Source organism: Aquila chrysaetos, chromosome 4 (genome assembly GCF_900496995.4).
Source record: "Aquila chrysaetos chrysaetos chromosome 4, bAquChr1.4, whole genome shotgun sequence".
Lineage (NCBI taxonomy): Eukaryota > Metazoa > Chordata > Aves > Accipitriformes > Accipitridae > Aquila > Aquila chrysaetos.
In genome coordinates, this window is record NC_044007.1 from 61051956 (window position 1) to 61067856 (window position 15901).

Sequence of the window (15901 nt, forward strand, 5' to 3'; positions counted from 1 at the left end):
GGATTTTGGAGGCTGTGTAGGTTTGCATAGATTCTCTTAAACTGTAGCTTTATGGTGAGAAAGTGGAGTGTATTTAGACAAGAGAATAAGGTGGAAGGAGAAAATTCAGTGGACAGTGGTAGAGACTAAATAGGCCCAAAGATCTGCAGGTACAGAGTAGCACGTTTTATGCAAGAAATAGTTCAACCCAATCTAAGTTCATTTTTGTAATCTGTGACTATATGTAGTAAAACCTATAACACAAATTATACTGAAGGTTAAATGATTAAAGATCCTTAAAAAGCACAAAACCAACAAACAAGAAAGGAGGATTCAATGTTAAATTCACAACCTGAGATAAATATTCAAGGAAATTTGGGAGTTTTCTTATAGCATGGTCTTTTCCTACTGGGAATTGCATTTTTTTTGCAAAATCATTATTTTCTGTTTGTGTTTTTACAGGAAAAGACAAAACTTAAATATTTTCATTCAAGCTCAACCTGATGATGAATATGTTAGTCATTGAACAAGGGAGCAAAGATGCTCGATTCTTGTTTCAGACTTGCACGTACTTTTGTAACAGAGTTTAAAACCAAGTATTTCTGTATTGCTATTATTGGACTTCAGCAGATGAGAATGTGAATTATTTTTAAGAGATGGGAAAATCAATCTGCAACAAAACCTTGAGAATATTTTGGCAGAACATACTGAAAAGAAAATATTAGTAAAGAGTAGTAAAACAAGCTACAAGGAAAAACCCATCAGGAATAAGGATATCCTCTTCTGCTGTTAAACAATCTGAATTTCAGCATAGCAATATACCTGTGGTGATTTATACCATCTATGAACCATACCTGAAATATTAATAATACTTGCACTATATGCGTTTGGTATACTAATATAAAGTAACAAACAAGAATCTTCTTATCGGATATGATTATGAGTTTAAAAATAGATTAGCACGATCCTTATGTGTTTTTCTTCTTCTTCGTACTGTTCCCAGATTCCAGTGGACTAGGAGGTAGTTTTCAAAGAACCTACAGGATTAAACTTCCTGTTCCAGAAAATAGACCCCTAAACCCTCCTTATTCTGCATAAGTAAAGTCTCAAATTTCTCTGCAAAACAGTCTTTTAGGTTAAGAAAACTAAGCTTACATATAATTTTCTTTTCCTCTCAATAAGAATTATTCAGCAATGAGGTAATAACATACCCTTTAATAATGTAAATTTAGACATAGTACGAAAAAAATAGGTTTTCTCAGCATTCCCTGCATACTATTCCCCCACAGATTATTCTCCAAGTACAAATAGTTTGCCTTTGCACTGCCTTTCATTAACTAAGAAAAAAATGAGACAAAAACATTTTTTTGTGGAAACATGAGTAGAAATACCACTGGAAAATTATCTCAGACAACACAAGAAGGCAGTCTAGCAGATCTGGAAAAAACATAATAATCTTGTATTTTGCTCATACTCAGAACAAAGTTTGAAGAAGAAAAAAATTCTCTTATGGAATGTTCCCAGTGGTGAAAAGGTCAGTGTTTCCTTCCAAGTGAATCAGAAAATCTTACTTAATATTTTTAGTAAAAAATATTCAAGGCAGTTGGCACTCCCTTCATTCTGTAAGTGTAAACTGTAAGGAAAAGTGGTTTGCGAACTAATGTAAAGCCCTATGTAATTGCCTTGTACACCTTTTTATGGAGGAGACCATCCCACTTTTTGGAAGTACCATCCAAAACCAAATAGAAGAGTCATCATTTAGGTCCAGTTAAGTCTTAGCAGAAGATGAGTTTATTGTGAGAGAATAAATCTTTCCTCAGTAGTAATACAAAAGTGGCAGTACTATTACCATGTTAAATCCACATTTTGAAAACAACAAACAACAAAACAACAAAAAAAAAGATTTGAGGAAAAGAAATAAATATTAATGTACTGTTTCAAAACTACTTCACCTTCAGAATCTTCAAAAAAATTGTTCTGCAGTGGCATTTCATAGTGTGTTGACTTGTGACTAATTATGCTGTTCATTTAGCCTGGAACTACAAACCTTTTCTGTAAAATGTTTAGAGTCCCAGAAGAAGTCTGAACTCTGGACATGACTTGGCATTACTTTGTTAAGCTTTAATTCAATAAGTGAAAAAGAGAATTTGTTCTCTTTCCTATTATTTCATATCTCTCCCCAGCCCCAGCCATTTATATTTCTTCTAATCATAAAGATATTTAGAAATAGTCTCCTTCAACTAATGATCATTAAAGTCACTATTTAACGGACATTTGTTTCTGTGCCGTAATAAGTTTTTAAGGGAATTAATTGTGCTTAGAATGGATTTTTTTTTTAACAGTACCCAGCTCGAGGCTAACAAGCAAAATGCTAAATGTTCCTTTTTCATTATGAGTCATGAGCAAGGTAGAGCAGGGAGAAATACACCTCAGGCCTCACAGGCAGCGCTTGCCCACCGGAGCGTACTGTCCCCAGAGCAGACATTGCCATCATTTTCTCTTTCTCGTAGCACCTTTCTCTGATAATATGACCTAGGACTGTGACCCAAAAGTAGCTATTGCATTCACATTTTACCACATTTCCAGAAGCAAAAACTCACAGTTGAGGCAAGCAGCCTCTGCTTATATAGCAGTTCTAGACACACATGCATGCGCACACACACACAAAGCACTTAGGAGATGATACGGTTTCACAAACTTGAAGAAAATGTCAAACTTCAGAAGAAATTTCCAGATGGCTGAAAAGTTTTAAGCCTTTGGACTCCTAAACCATGAAATCAGGGTTGTCCCAGTAACAATCCCTGTGTCCAGATGTACAGAAATGAATGTGTACCAGCACTGGAAATCCAATGGAGAATGTGACTTCTAATTCAAAACTTCAATGAAAAGTTAAAAAATGAAGTGTGTAGGAAGGAAAATTGCACAGACAATTTGTGTTTATTTTTATAAAAGGTAGAGTTATACTTAGAGGTCTGTCCTCTTGAATTCATGTCAGTGATCTCTCCAGCCCCTGGCACACCTAGGGATTAGCTTGAGAAGTGTTCAGGAGATGGAGAAATCTTCATCTCTGGTTCTGGGTTCTCCAGGTGTGGGCTCTGGCAGAACATGAGGAAAGCAAGGTGTGGCTAGGGTTTCCAAGAAAGAAAACCACAACATTTGCAAAAGCATCGCCGAAGGGTAAATGATATAAAAGCCAGGCAGCTGTGCAGGGACAACTGGTATACAAGATAAGAAGTGACAGGTGCCCTGTCCCCAGCTTCTGGCAGAAGTCCGGCCTCTCTCCCAGCAGCATCCTGCGCCACGCGCCCTGGAAGCCATTCCCCTTTTCTAGTCACCTCCTCTGTTGTGATTGCCTGGTTACAGCTCTAGAATCTGGTTTTTGAGGTGAAGCTGTGTTAAAGTGCACTAATGCAAATGAGCTGCATGGATTAGGGATCATTTTGTGGGATAGTAGTTTGCTAGCTTGCAGTTTACTTTGTGAACTCACAAATAAAGCAGCAAAAATAGTCAAACAAATCTCTGTGTGGTTCTATGTGGTTGACCTGATGCCCTAATTCTCTGATTTCCTGGCTTCAGCTTGATGCTGGCAAAACAAGACCCCACTCTTCCCTGCTCTAGGAAATTAATCTGTCTTGTGCCAGAATTTGCTGTTGCCTCAGATTTTTTGTCAGTCTTTCTGTAAAATAGATTAGGCAAATGGCAAAAGTTAAAAATGTTTTTAAAAACCTCAGAAGTCACATGACTGTTTCAAAGTATCCTTACCAACCTACAACTGCAGGAGTGGAAAGTTGGAGCATGGAGGAGAGAACGGGCAATGAAAATGCAAAAATGTATTATATCAACTTCCCTTTCAAAACTAACATTTTGGGTAATATGGTCTAAAATGAGGTGCAATTTTTGTCTTCTCCCTCTCTTTGCATCAGTTTGCAAACTCCATAAAACCATCCAAATATCATAGGCTACCTACATAATACTGCATATTTAAACTGTGCTTGATTTTTATGTTTTATCAATGCCTGACTTTTAAATATATTTAAACGTGAAGTCTTGAATTTTGATTTGCTCATCACAAACTATTATTTCTTCATTATCTCTAAAACTTCTAAAACTTGGGGAGGGGGTTTATGCTATGATGACAAGTAGAAGCCCTGTGTCACTATGACAAATATATGTATGGAAAAAAAATGTTTATGACTGAAGTAAAAACAGATGACTCACACAAAATTTTAATGGAGGTCTGTTGAATTTTTGATTGAAAAATGTTTCCCAGCTTTTCAGTCAAATTATAAGTTTTAGTGAGAAGAGACATAATTTGTTGTTTACATTTCTTATAAAATAATAATATCAAGAAAGGTTGGGTGAAACCAGAAAAGTTCAGTTTTTGTCAATAAAAACCAGAAGCATTTCAGAAGAATCACAGTCACATACAGAACAAAACAACGCTCCAAACTAATACTTAGGTTGGGGATGCATTTCCTAAAATGCCTAGAAAAACAGTTTTTGAGATTTTGGTTTTAGAAAATCAGTATGACAGCATATTAAAATACAATCAAGAGTAGGAACTCCTTTTACAGGTTTGAACAAAGATGTGGATAAAAATTAAAAATTGTATTTTCTCTAACACCTACTATATGAAAAAACAGTATACCCTGAGCAGAAATAAGTGACAGCAGATTTAAAAAATGGACAGCTAAAGCACTGTATATTCAGTAACAGCCAACACAGCCAGGCTTTCCACAGGAATCCTGACTACAACCAAAAGCTCATTCTGAAAATCCTGAGTCCTATTTCATTAAAATATTGTAAGGCCAATTAATTAGAATATTATTAGCTTAATACAATGCAATACTTGATGTCTGACCTGTCTTATATGTAATTAAAACTGATGGCCATTTTAATGTACTAAAATAAATGGCAGTAATAGTGTCTTTCTTAGGAACACATATGGCTCAAATTCTTTTGAAAATGATAATTTGCAAAAATCAATTTTCTTCTTTGAATAATGGAAGGGTATGCTTTCCAGAAACTAAATGTAAAATTCGCTGTTACTGCTGATGTAAATTTCTTAAAAATCAGCTGTGATATATGTATTCAGTCTACTTCAAGAAATGTTGTATGCCTCTCCCTTTGAAACAGAGTCTCTTTCATAACAGGATTTCTTTTTCAAAGGACTTGGTTCTCCAGCTCTAACATTACAAAATGAGTCTGATTCATTGAATAGTTGAATAGGATTCAATGAAATCTGAATACTGTTGGAGCCAAGAAAGTATAAGAAAAAAGTCCGCAGAAAGTATCCTACTAAGTGTTGTGTGTTGTTTGCACTTGAAATGAAAATATATTCTTCAGCTAAAACACATCACTAAAATGATAGTGGTATGTGTTACTACATATTTACACATACATTTGAAATGTCATACATATATCTGAAAAGTCAAAACAAAAATAAAATTAAAAATAAGTCATTGTGATTCTTTTCATAGTAGGTGTGTTTAAAAACTGATTAAGAGGGGCCACTTACCAGTAAGACACAGATAGTAAGATGCTAGAACAGACATTAAATAAAGAGGTGGGAGGAAGTATTGAAAAAAATTAATTAAACTTACTTTCCACCTACATTTGCTTTGTCACAGTTTAAGGATATGATGACTGATAAAGGTCAAAGACATCATCAAGAAGCTCTGATTCACCAATTTTTTGTGGAAATTCCCATTTCAGGATAAAAATGAGAAGGTAAACATTTAGTCAAGCCAGAAAAATGGGCAAGATTTATACTTACTCAACTGGAAATTATTCTCAAGAGGAAAATTGTTGTCATGGCTAGAGAACATCGGATCTCAAATTGCAGTTTTCTGGTTCCAAAGTGCTTGGGACATAGAGTCATCTGGAAACTGAATTTCCATTCCCTGATTGTAACAGAATGTTAAACAACAATAACATATGGCTATAAAACTAGTTCTCATTCAACTACTTTCAGTAACTTCATATGTGAGTTTTAAGTAGGAAATTACTCCAAAGCAAAACAAAGCATAACCAAGATTTTTTTATAAAACCAAAGTCTTATACTGTTTCATTTTGGAAACACTGGTGTAGGATCACCGCTTTCAGCAATAAGAAGATTTCAGTTTCATTCAGCAGCTACTAGGGCTTCCAGTGTTGAGACAGACTATCCATGCAACTGCCTCTGAGGTAGGATTTCAGGCTTAACTGGGCTTCTACTCAAACCAATTTATTTTCTTCAGCTGTGCTGCCAGTTCTCCTACATTTTAGAAAGCCACTGTTGACATTATTAAGACATTTTATTTTTCATAAACAGAAGCAGGGAAATTTGTGTGTGGAATTTAATTTGACATAAGCAAATTAAATTGTGGAAATGCTGATACAAACTAAAATATGTAAGAGCTGCCCTGTTACCTAAAATGATTTCAGCAAACACACTTGTTATTCAAAAGGAAAAAGAAATATGTGATTTTTCTGAATTTAGAATCTATGTTATTTGACACAATTATTTTAGCTTAGTACATGAATATGAAATTAAAATGTAATAATATCTAGCAATAATAGTATGATTCTAAAATAGTGAGGTACAATTGACTAAATGATTTGTGCAGCCAGGAAGAAGTATGCCCTGGACAATTAATTAATGCAGTTAAAACATTCTTACAAAAATATATATTAGATAAAATATGTCAAGTTTAGACTGATCACTCACAACTTCCATTTGTGTCAAATTAAAATCTAAAATATTTCATAAACATAATACATTTAATAAAACATTACATAAATATAATACATATATGGAAAACTACATATTTGTAGTTATATAAATATATATCGGTCTCTTTCCTAAATATTTTCTCTCTGTGTATACATAAAATAAAGATACCAGTGTCATCAGAATTCACACAAAGTATTCAGAACCTCATAGGAACTTACTATTTGAAGCATTTTTTACACATAAGATAACATAATAAAAGAAAAACAGACCTTCATCACTCCCTATGTCCAGAGGTCCTGCACCTCACCGATGCAAGCTGCACTTGCAGTTAGGATGCCTAGGGACATAGTTTTGGTGTCCATATTTTTACAAACATAAACATAATTATTAGAGTAATCCTAACTAAGAAAGACTTTTTTAGTCTTTTTAAAGAGAATTGCCCTCAAATTTTGCAAAATATAGGTGCTGACTAGAACTGGTGCCTCCAGTGAGCATCCTGTAGCTTAAGAGCTATCAGCAGAGAGCTCTTCCTGGGTGAGTTGTCAGTTTGTCTCAAGGTGGTGTAGGTCTTCTCGACATTTACCAGAAGGGGCTACTGAAGGTATTTACATCCTTCAAGCCATCAGAGTAACAGTGACAGGAAAACAACCTTTTGGAAACTTAATAAACAGACTGGCTAATCTGGATGATCCAAAGTGGCTGTTAAGGCTAATTTACACAGTGATCCATGCCTATGTCCATGGATTTGGGAAAAGCTGAACTTTTAAAAACAGTTTAAATCAAAACCTGTCTTTTGGGGTTTTGTTTGGGTTTTTTTGTTTGTTAGTTTGTTTGTTTTTTTTTTCCCACATTAAAGCCAAGATGGTAAATCAGTCAAGAAAATTATAGATTTCTTTCCTAATTCTCCTTATTTTTCCCATTATTTTCCAGCAGCAACCAGTTTTTTTTCTCCAGTGTTTGGGGGAACCTTTCTGATGAGTGGAAGACTGATCTCTAACTTTTCCCTGTGGCCACTCGACATTTAGGATACCTGTTTTCTCAGAGCCAGACATCCTACACCAGCTGTAGTGAGCTTCACATGATGGAACTGCCCTAAGCACAGGGCCCCACAACTGCCAGGAAGCACAGGGAAAGTTAGACATTTTTTGAAAATATTTTTATTTTTATATTTACCATTGGTAGTATGATATTCTGAAAAGTTTCTGAGAGAGAAACGGGGAACTTGATATGTGCATCCATACACTAAACAAATAAAAACATCACAAGCGAATATACATTTCACTACAAATTACTTAATGTTATTGTATTCATCTCTGTAATTTAGCCAATCCAAGATAATACCTGTAGCTAATTCCTGGTTTTAATGAGTTTTTATTTAATTAATGCTGCCTTTGCCTAGACTAATTCTATTTTCTTCCCTTGGGAAGTATAAAGTATTAGAAGTATTATATAAAGTACCAGAACTCTTTGCAGCCCAGTGGGTTTATTAGGTGGCTTTTGACAACTTTACTCTATATTCTCCTGTTGTGGTTTTGTTGGGTTTTTTTACCCTTTTAAAAGACAGAGGTAAGGTTTCAGTCACAGAGAGATGGCAGGCTGTTAATAGTGTGTTTAGAGCAGAATAACCGCTTTGTCCTGACTGCAGTACTTGGCAAATGAGCCAGACAGAGCCCCATCCATCCCACAGCAGTGTCTCTGATAGCAGTCAGTAGAAGCAAATGCTTAGGAAAAGAATATTATAAATGGGGAACATGGAGGGTAATTCTTTTCTTAGTATAGCCTTCCTTACTCCAGCAATAGCCAGTAATTCCCTGAGCTTGCAGTTGAATTCAGACTGTTGTAATTGATAGTTATCGCAGTATGTAAAGTCCATATATTTGTATAATACAGTTTTAACATCTGTAAGACTGTGCAGAGTCAGCTATCTAAGTATATGGAAGTATATGGGAAGACAGATATTTGCTCTCTGCTTTTCGCCCTTGTTTCTAGATACTGTATGCCTGCTTGGAAGTACCAATGATGGACTCCTAGGAGAGTTAGCCTGGGTTTAGATCATATGATTTCAGAACTTGTGCCTATAAATAATTTTTTAAAAAGGTTATATTTAGTAAAAACTTCAAGAGTAGTGTGCAAATTGCCATCACTGCAGCTCAAATTAGTCTCAACACAAAATAACAATGTATATATGTAATAAACAATTAACATTTTGCAAGAAATAACCATCTATTGTCAAATCTCATGTTCTAAGGTTAAATGTAAAGTCTCATACCAATGGACTAACTCAGCTGCTTCAGGTTAGCAAGGACACATGATTGCCTTGTAATTTCCACTATGATGTTTGCTTTTCCTGCCAAACTTCTATCTGTACTCACTGAGGAACAGCTCCCAGGTCTCTCTTCCCCAATTCCCTATTATTGCTCTGGCTTTTTCTCATTTCAAAGAAAGCTGAAATGGGCATTACAAGAGAGAAAAAGGCAATAGCTAAGGAGTTAGGCACACTCAAATCAGTTAAGGCACTGAAGCAGATTGGGTGCTACAATTCTTTCCCTGAACTGAATCATGGAGAGCTTGGAATGAGATCAGTGCTAAGTTTTTTAGTTTCCTTTATTCCTTAGGATTTCCTAGAGCTCATTCTATCATTTTAGGTCTGGAGGATATTTCTGTCAGTTCAAAGATAATCTCTTCATTGAAATATATTTTACTTTTATTAGACATGCAACAACCATGCTGTTTGAAGACAGATTTTAAACTACCACATGAAGTATTTGAATGCATTGTGCTAGTGGCATTTAAGGTGTTCAGTTCACTGGATTTTATGCTCTTTTTATATGAAAAAGTTATTTTATCTCCAGCTCAAAGTGGATTTTTCTTTTTATGATTGTCTTTGTTGCCTCTGCAATATTCTGTGGCACATGGATAGGAATATTCTAGTCTGAGATTGTGTTGACTGGCTGAGATTGTGTTGATGCCTGCCATGTATTAGGCTATTCTTGAAGCATTTTAAAATCCTTACAAGACTCACAACTTGTTAATAGTTTCCAACAAACATTACAGAGTGTTAAAAATTTGGGTTTATTTTAACTATTTTCATCAACTTAAAACAGTCATTTAAAATAAAATATGTTTCCAATAATACCCTTTGTAGACTGGATTGAGCAAGAAAACAACAACAAAAAACAACCAAAAAACTTTGAGTCAAAGCCGTATTTCGTCACCATTGTTGAAAACATTATGAAATCTTATAATTTTTTTCATTCAATACCCTCCTGGGAGAAGAATTCACACACAGTTGTGGCTTTCCAGTTCAGTTTTAATAGATGAAGCTTGCAAAATATGGACACATTTAGAAAAATATTTAGTTGTTTTTTCTTTCCATCTTTTCCCTATCTTGGAGCAGCAGAAATAACAGGATTCAGAACAAAAAAACTTAACTTGGTACTGTCAGTTTAAGTTAAAATATATCTGATATTTTATAGTCATGGCAGTAGACATGTGTTTATCATGTTAGTGAAAATCTGTACATTAATATCCCAGGGAAAGTGTTTTGTATTTCAGCTGACCTATGTTTGACATGTCTCTTCATAGCACTGTTAAAGTGCACTGTTGTGGTTTAACCCCAGCCAGCAACTAAGCCCCACACAACCGCTCGCTCCCCCCACTCCCAGTGGGATGGGGGAGAGAATCAGAAAAGTAAAACTGAGAAAACTCATGGGCTCAAATAAAGACAGTTTAATAGGTAAAGCAGAAGCCATGCATGCAAGCAAAGCAAAGCAAAACAAAATAAGGAATCCGTTCCCCACTTCCCATGGGCAGGTAGGTGTTCAGCCATCTCCAGGAAAGCAGGGCTCCATCACACCTAACAGTGAGTTGGGAAGACAAATGCCATCACTCCAAACATCCCCCCTGGCCGCCTTCTTCTTCCCCCAGCTTTATATGCTGAGCCTGATGCCATATGGTCTGGGATATCCCTTGGGTCAGTTGGGGTCAGCTGTCCCAGCTGTGTCCCCTCCCAACTCCTTGTGCCCCCCAGCCTCCTCGCTGGTGGGGTGGGCTGAGAAGCAGAACAGCCCTTGGCTCTGGGTAAGCACTGCTCAGCAACAGCGAACACATCCCTGTGTTATCAGCACTGTTCTCAGCACAAATCCAAAACACAGCCCCATACTAGCTACTGTGAAGAAAATTAACTCTATCTTCTCAGCCAAAACCAGCACATGCACCTATTTTTATTTTTTAAAATATATCCAGTTTATACTAAAAGAAAAAATGAAATTTTGTTACACTGGCGTATAAAGGTCTTCTCAGACCATCAGTCAAGTCCGAAGTAGTCACTCTTTCAGTCTGAAGTGTTCTGTAACTGCACAAAAAATTCTGCTAAAAAAAAACAAAACAAAACAAAAAAACCCAAACCAAACCCCAAGCCCCACCAAAAACAAAGAGAAAGCTTTTGGTAATCTTGTCAACGTCAAGTTAAAAAGGAGTTACAGTGAAATAAATTCCAGAGCTAATGACCTCACTGAAAGCATCCTGCCAAATCACCACCAGTATCTAGCCCCCCACTTCCTCTGCTCAAGAGTATTAGTGCCTGCTGTGATGGTAAGTACCATGGTATCACACTGCAACAATGGTAAACAGCCTGACAGCCTCAGAGATTAACTGTGTCTACTATATTATTGGCCGTACTGGCCTAGAAGTTGCACTTAGAAAAAACAGATGTTAATTTACAACAGTGAAAAAAATGAACTAGTGCAAATCCACCCCAGGATTTTATGGAGATTATGCAACATCCGTAGCAGAAGGTACACAGAAATGTATTTTATATTACACATAAAAAATTTATTGACTGGATATCTAACTGTGAAACTGGAACTATCTGCTGATGAAGACAAGTTTGGGCTGGCCTAAACAGAGGAAGACTGAATGGAGCTAAGTTAGGTGGAATCTGTCATTAGGTGAGTCACTGTAGATCCCCTAAGCATCTGGGATTTTACCCCCAAAGACACACAAAGCGGGTACCTGCCTGCCTGTCTGTAAATAGATGAAGTGAACAGAAAGAGTTTATGCTGTAAACATGTCCGCCATAGTCAAGACGAAAATGTTACAGCTTCAACAAAGGTGTCCAAATCCTGTTTGGTTTGTTACTTTTTCATAGTATGAAAAATTTTGCAAGGACAGTATGCATTCTTGGAGAAATGTGCCACTAGGTTTGTTGCAACCTCAGCCAACATGAGACTTTTAGGAGGACACTTGTGTAGGAAACTAGCCTGGAGAGAAAAGGTTATGAGAAGACACTGAGGGACTAGTTACTATATACTGAACAGAGTACATTAAGTGTGCATGCCTTTACGTAGCAAATATTTATACATAAATTTGTGTCCTGTCATGTCAACTTTGTATCACGTGTGCATGCCAAGTCTCTGTGGTCAGAGACAATAAGTACCAAGGCAGGCAAAAGTCTCTTGGGGAATAAATAATTGGTTCACCAACTGATAACTGCTGTGAAATAGGTACAAGCAGCTGTAAGTAACAAACTCACTACCTTTCACACCACTTTCTCACTGTAATTATTTGCTATTTCTCTCAAATATACTAGTGTAGGTAAGGTAAATTGCTTCCCATTATTTGCCATTTATCCTATAGTGTTCCTAGTTGTGGAACCTTTCAGATACAGTATGTTTTGCTGAAGTTTAAGAGTTAAGAAAGAAATTTAAAAATATCTAGTCAAATCAATGTATACCAAATATTATAAAGAGACCCCAAAACATTTTGGGGCTTTGCATTCACAAGCTGACTTGTATTTCAGTGAGAGTTAAAATGTCTGTCTTGTGAATGATTTGAAATGGTGTATAAAGAAAGCTAATGCTTGACAAAAACTGACTGAACCCCCTTGCATAGAATAAACAAACAGAAGTAACAACATAAATTATAAATAGATCTAAGATAAAGACATAAAAAAAGAGACAAGTTAGTCCTTGTGCTGCATGTAATGTGCCCTTTATTCCTTATTACTAAGATATCTAATGCTTGATTCTGGAGTGCTCAAGCAATAGACAAGCATTCCTATTTCCACATCCTTTTTCTCTTTGGTCTTGATCAAAAGTCACTTTGTAAACTGTAAACACACTGTCACTAGTGTATATGTACATACGTAGAAATTTGTATAGGCAGATGGCTCTAGCCACTGCATTCTCTGGGCAGCAGAGGTTAAATAAGCAGCCACAGAATACATTTGGAATTCCCAGTGCATTTTAAATTTCCCTGCTTGTCGTGGTTTAACCCCAGCCAGCAACTAAGCACCACACAGCTGCTCACTCACTCCCCCCGCACCCAGTGGGATGGGGGAGAAAATCGAGAAAAGAAGCAAAACCCACGGGTTGAGATAAGAACAGTTTAACAGAACAGAAAAGAAGAAACTAATAATGATAATGATAACACTAATAAAATGACAACAGCAATAATAAAAGGATTGGAATGTACAAATGATGCGCAGTGCAATTGCTCACCACCTGCCAACCGGCACCCAGCTAGTCCCCCAGCGGCGAATCCCTGCCCCCACTCCCCCCAGTTCCTATACTAGATGGGACGTCACATGGTATGGAATACCCTGTTGGCCACTTTGGGTCAGCTGCCCTGGCTGTGTCCTGTGCCAACTTCTTGTGCCCCTCCAGCTTTCTCGCTGGCTGGGCATGAGAAGCTGAAAAATCCTTGACATTAGTCTAAACACTGCTTAGCAACAACTGAAAACATCGGTGTTATCAGCATTCTTCACATACTGAACTCAAAACATAGCACCGTACCAGCTACTAGGAAGACAGTTAACTCTATCCCAGCTGAAACCAGGACAGTATCCACCCCTTATTCTATACCATTGACATCATGCTCAGTTCCCATACCTTTAGTTACATCCTGGTCAATCATCATCACCTTTTCCATCCCTTTGAAACATATGAACAATGAGATATATATATATATATATGTATATATGTATACACACACAGAGATATCATTCCTTTAGTTTATGGGTTATGTTCATAAAATGTTCGTTGAGTTCTTTTAGTTCCCGACTCTGGGCTCCATCTGTCATACCAGTCTTTCTGGGCAGGAGGGATGGTGCAAAGTCCTCTCAGTTGGTAGAGCAGAATTGGGCTTCAGTGCAGTGTGACGAGCAGGTGACACTGCTTTAAAGATTAATCAATGCCTTTTTTTTCTGATAACCTCTGTCTCTGTCCTAATAGTTAGAAATATGACTGAAGATTACTTCTGGCTCAGCCAGGCTGAGGAAAATTTGGGGCTCTCAAATTAGCAGTAGGATCAGTAGGCAAACCACTGTATAATAGTACATGATACTGGCGTTTAACATCAGCACTTTTCTTTTTACAGAATAGACTTCATGGCAGATTTCCTCAATATGTATACTGGGACTTTTTCCAACCTATTTCAACAAGAACAACCAACAGGGGCACTTTTACATTTAAATGTACAGTACATTATTGTTATTTATTGTCACATTTGACTTATTCCCCCAAAGAGGAAAAGTCCAAGGACCATTTAGCTTTCTATACTGTACAAAATGAATGGGATATATTTTCCAGGGATCCAGATATCCATTACCTGCCACTGAAAGAAGTAGCTCATCTGTGAATGTTTTTTCTAGAAGATAAGGATGAGAAGTTATGAGATGTTACTATAAGAAATGCTTTTAATAGAGCTTCCTTACAAAAATTCGACTGAGAAATTCATAAGCATGGTGTGAATAAATATCAGTCTGCATGGACAGAAGTAAGAAGGCCGAAATACTTCTGCTTCTTGAATCACTTTGGCAGTCAGAGACCATTAATGATGTCTACCACCGTAGTAAGTAGTGTCATAAATAACATCTAACTTTTCTCCCATTCTCTGTTTCAATAAAAATATTGGCTTTGGAGAATACCATTCCCATTGGTGTCACTATTATTAGAGGGAGGAGTGATTAACTGTAGTGCTGATGAACAGAATCATTAATGATATGTAGAATATAGTAAAAAAATAATACGCTTATTTTCCAAGACAAAAATAGTGGAAATTTATACCTACACCAAAATATAAGTGAAATTAAAGGTCTGAAATAATTCAATGCCATAAAAGCAATGAGAAAATACTTTGCATATCAGCAGTGTCAGGTGCCATGGGAATAACTGATAACAAAGGCACAAATGTCAGACATTAGTATTCACATGAAAATCACTTCAGGTTTAAATCATAACACAAAAGCCAAATTTAACTTGAGGGCTACATGCTTATCCTTTTGATAACTGCAATAGCAAAACACAAAGGAAAAATATCCTCCAATAAGCATACATTCCCAAGATTCACATACACATTGGGATAAAGTGGTGATACACTTAGAACAGGAGCAAAACCTACTACTATGGCCTAATGACTGCAAATAGCAGCATACAGCATACAGCTGTCCTGTAGGAAAGGACAGTCAATTAAAAAAGCACAGTAATTGCAGGGCTTCAATCTCAGGATATAACTTATTAAATAGAACATCAGATACAAAAAATTCCTATTGGAAAGGTAGTATGGCACTAGTGAAGGAAGACTGTCTAGGAACAAAAGGAGGAAAATGTTACGTGATTTGCACCTCTTTCCTGCTGAGATGACCATGACTTGTCCCCAGCATGAGTCCTACAAAGTCCTACAAAAAAACCTAGCCTGGGCCTGGCAGGTAATAGGTAAAATACAAAAAACCAAAACAGTTGGTCCATCAAATTTACATTCATGCAGGTCTGGGAGAATATTGCCTTGAGAGAGAGTGTTGACCAGACAGTTGCCCAGGACCAGGGGAAGGGGAAGAACATACTATTTATCACATGCTTGATGACTTATCTCATATGATTCCATGGAAATTAATCATTAAAAGTTTCTTTTAAGTTATCAGCCATGGATATAAACTTTCTTTGAGGCCAGTCTCCCATCTAATAGATAATGTCTTAAACATGGCCATGCTGACTGCCCACGTTGGTAAAACAGTAACAAACAAACAAAAAGGAAAACAATTAGAAATCTAAAGGAGTTCTTGAATGTAAAAAATAATGTTATATAGCACATTTTCTCAGTGCAAATAAATAAAACACTAAAATTATAAATACAATTAAAAAAATCAGGTCTCAGACTTCTCAGAGTGTAAGTGTCTATGTTGCAAACAGATTTTTTGCTTTATAACTA

General features: G+C 36.5%; 1 long non-coding RNA gene across 1 annotated transcript in view; it reads left to right on the plus strand.

Moving 5' to 3' along the window:
- Positions 1-15901, plus strand: part of LOC115340827 — a 64893-nt gene that overhangs the window by 10315 nt on the left and 38677 nt on the right. The window contains exon 3 of the long non-coding RNA XR_003923197.1: positions 442-547. This is a non-coding gene — a long non-coding RNA (uncharacterized LOC115340827). The remainder of the gene's footprint in view (positions 1-441; positions 548-15901) is intronic.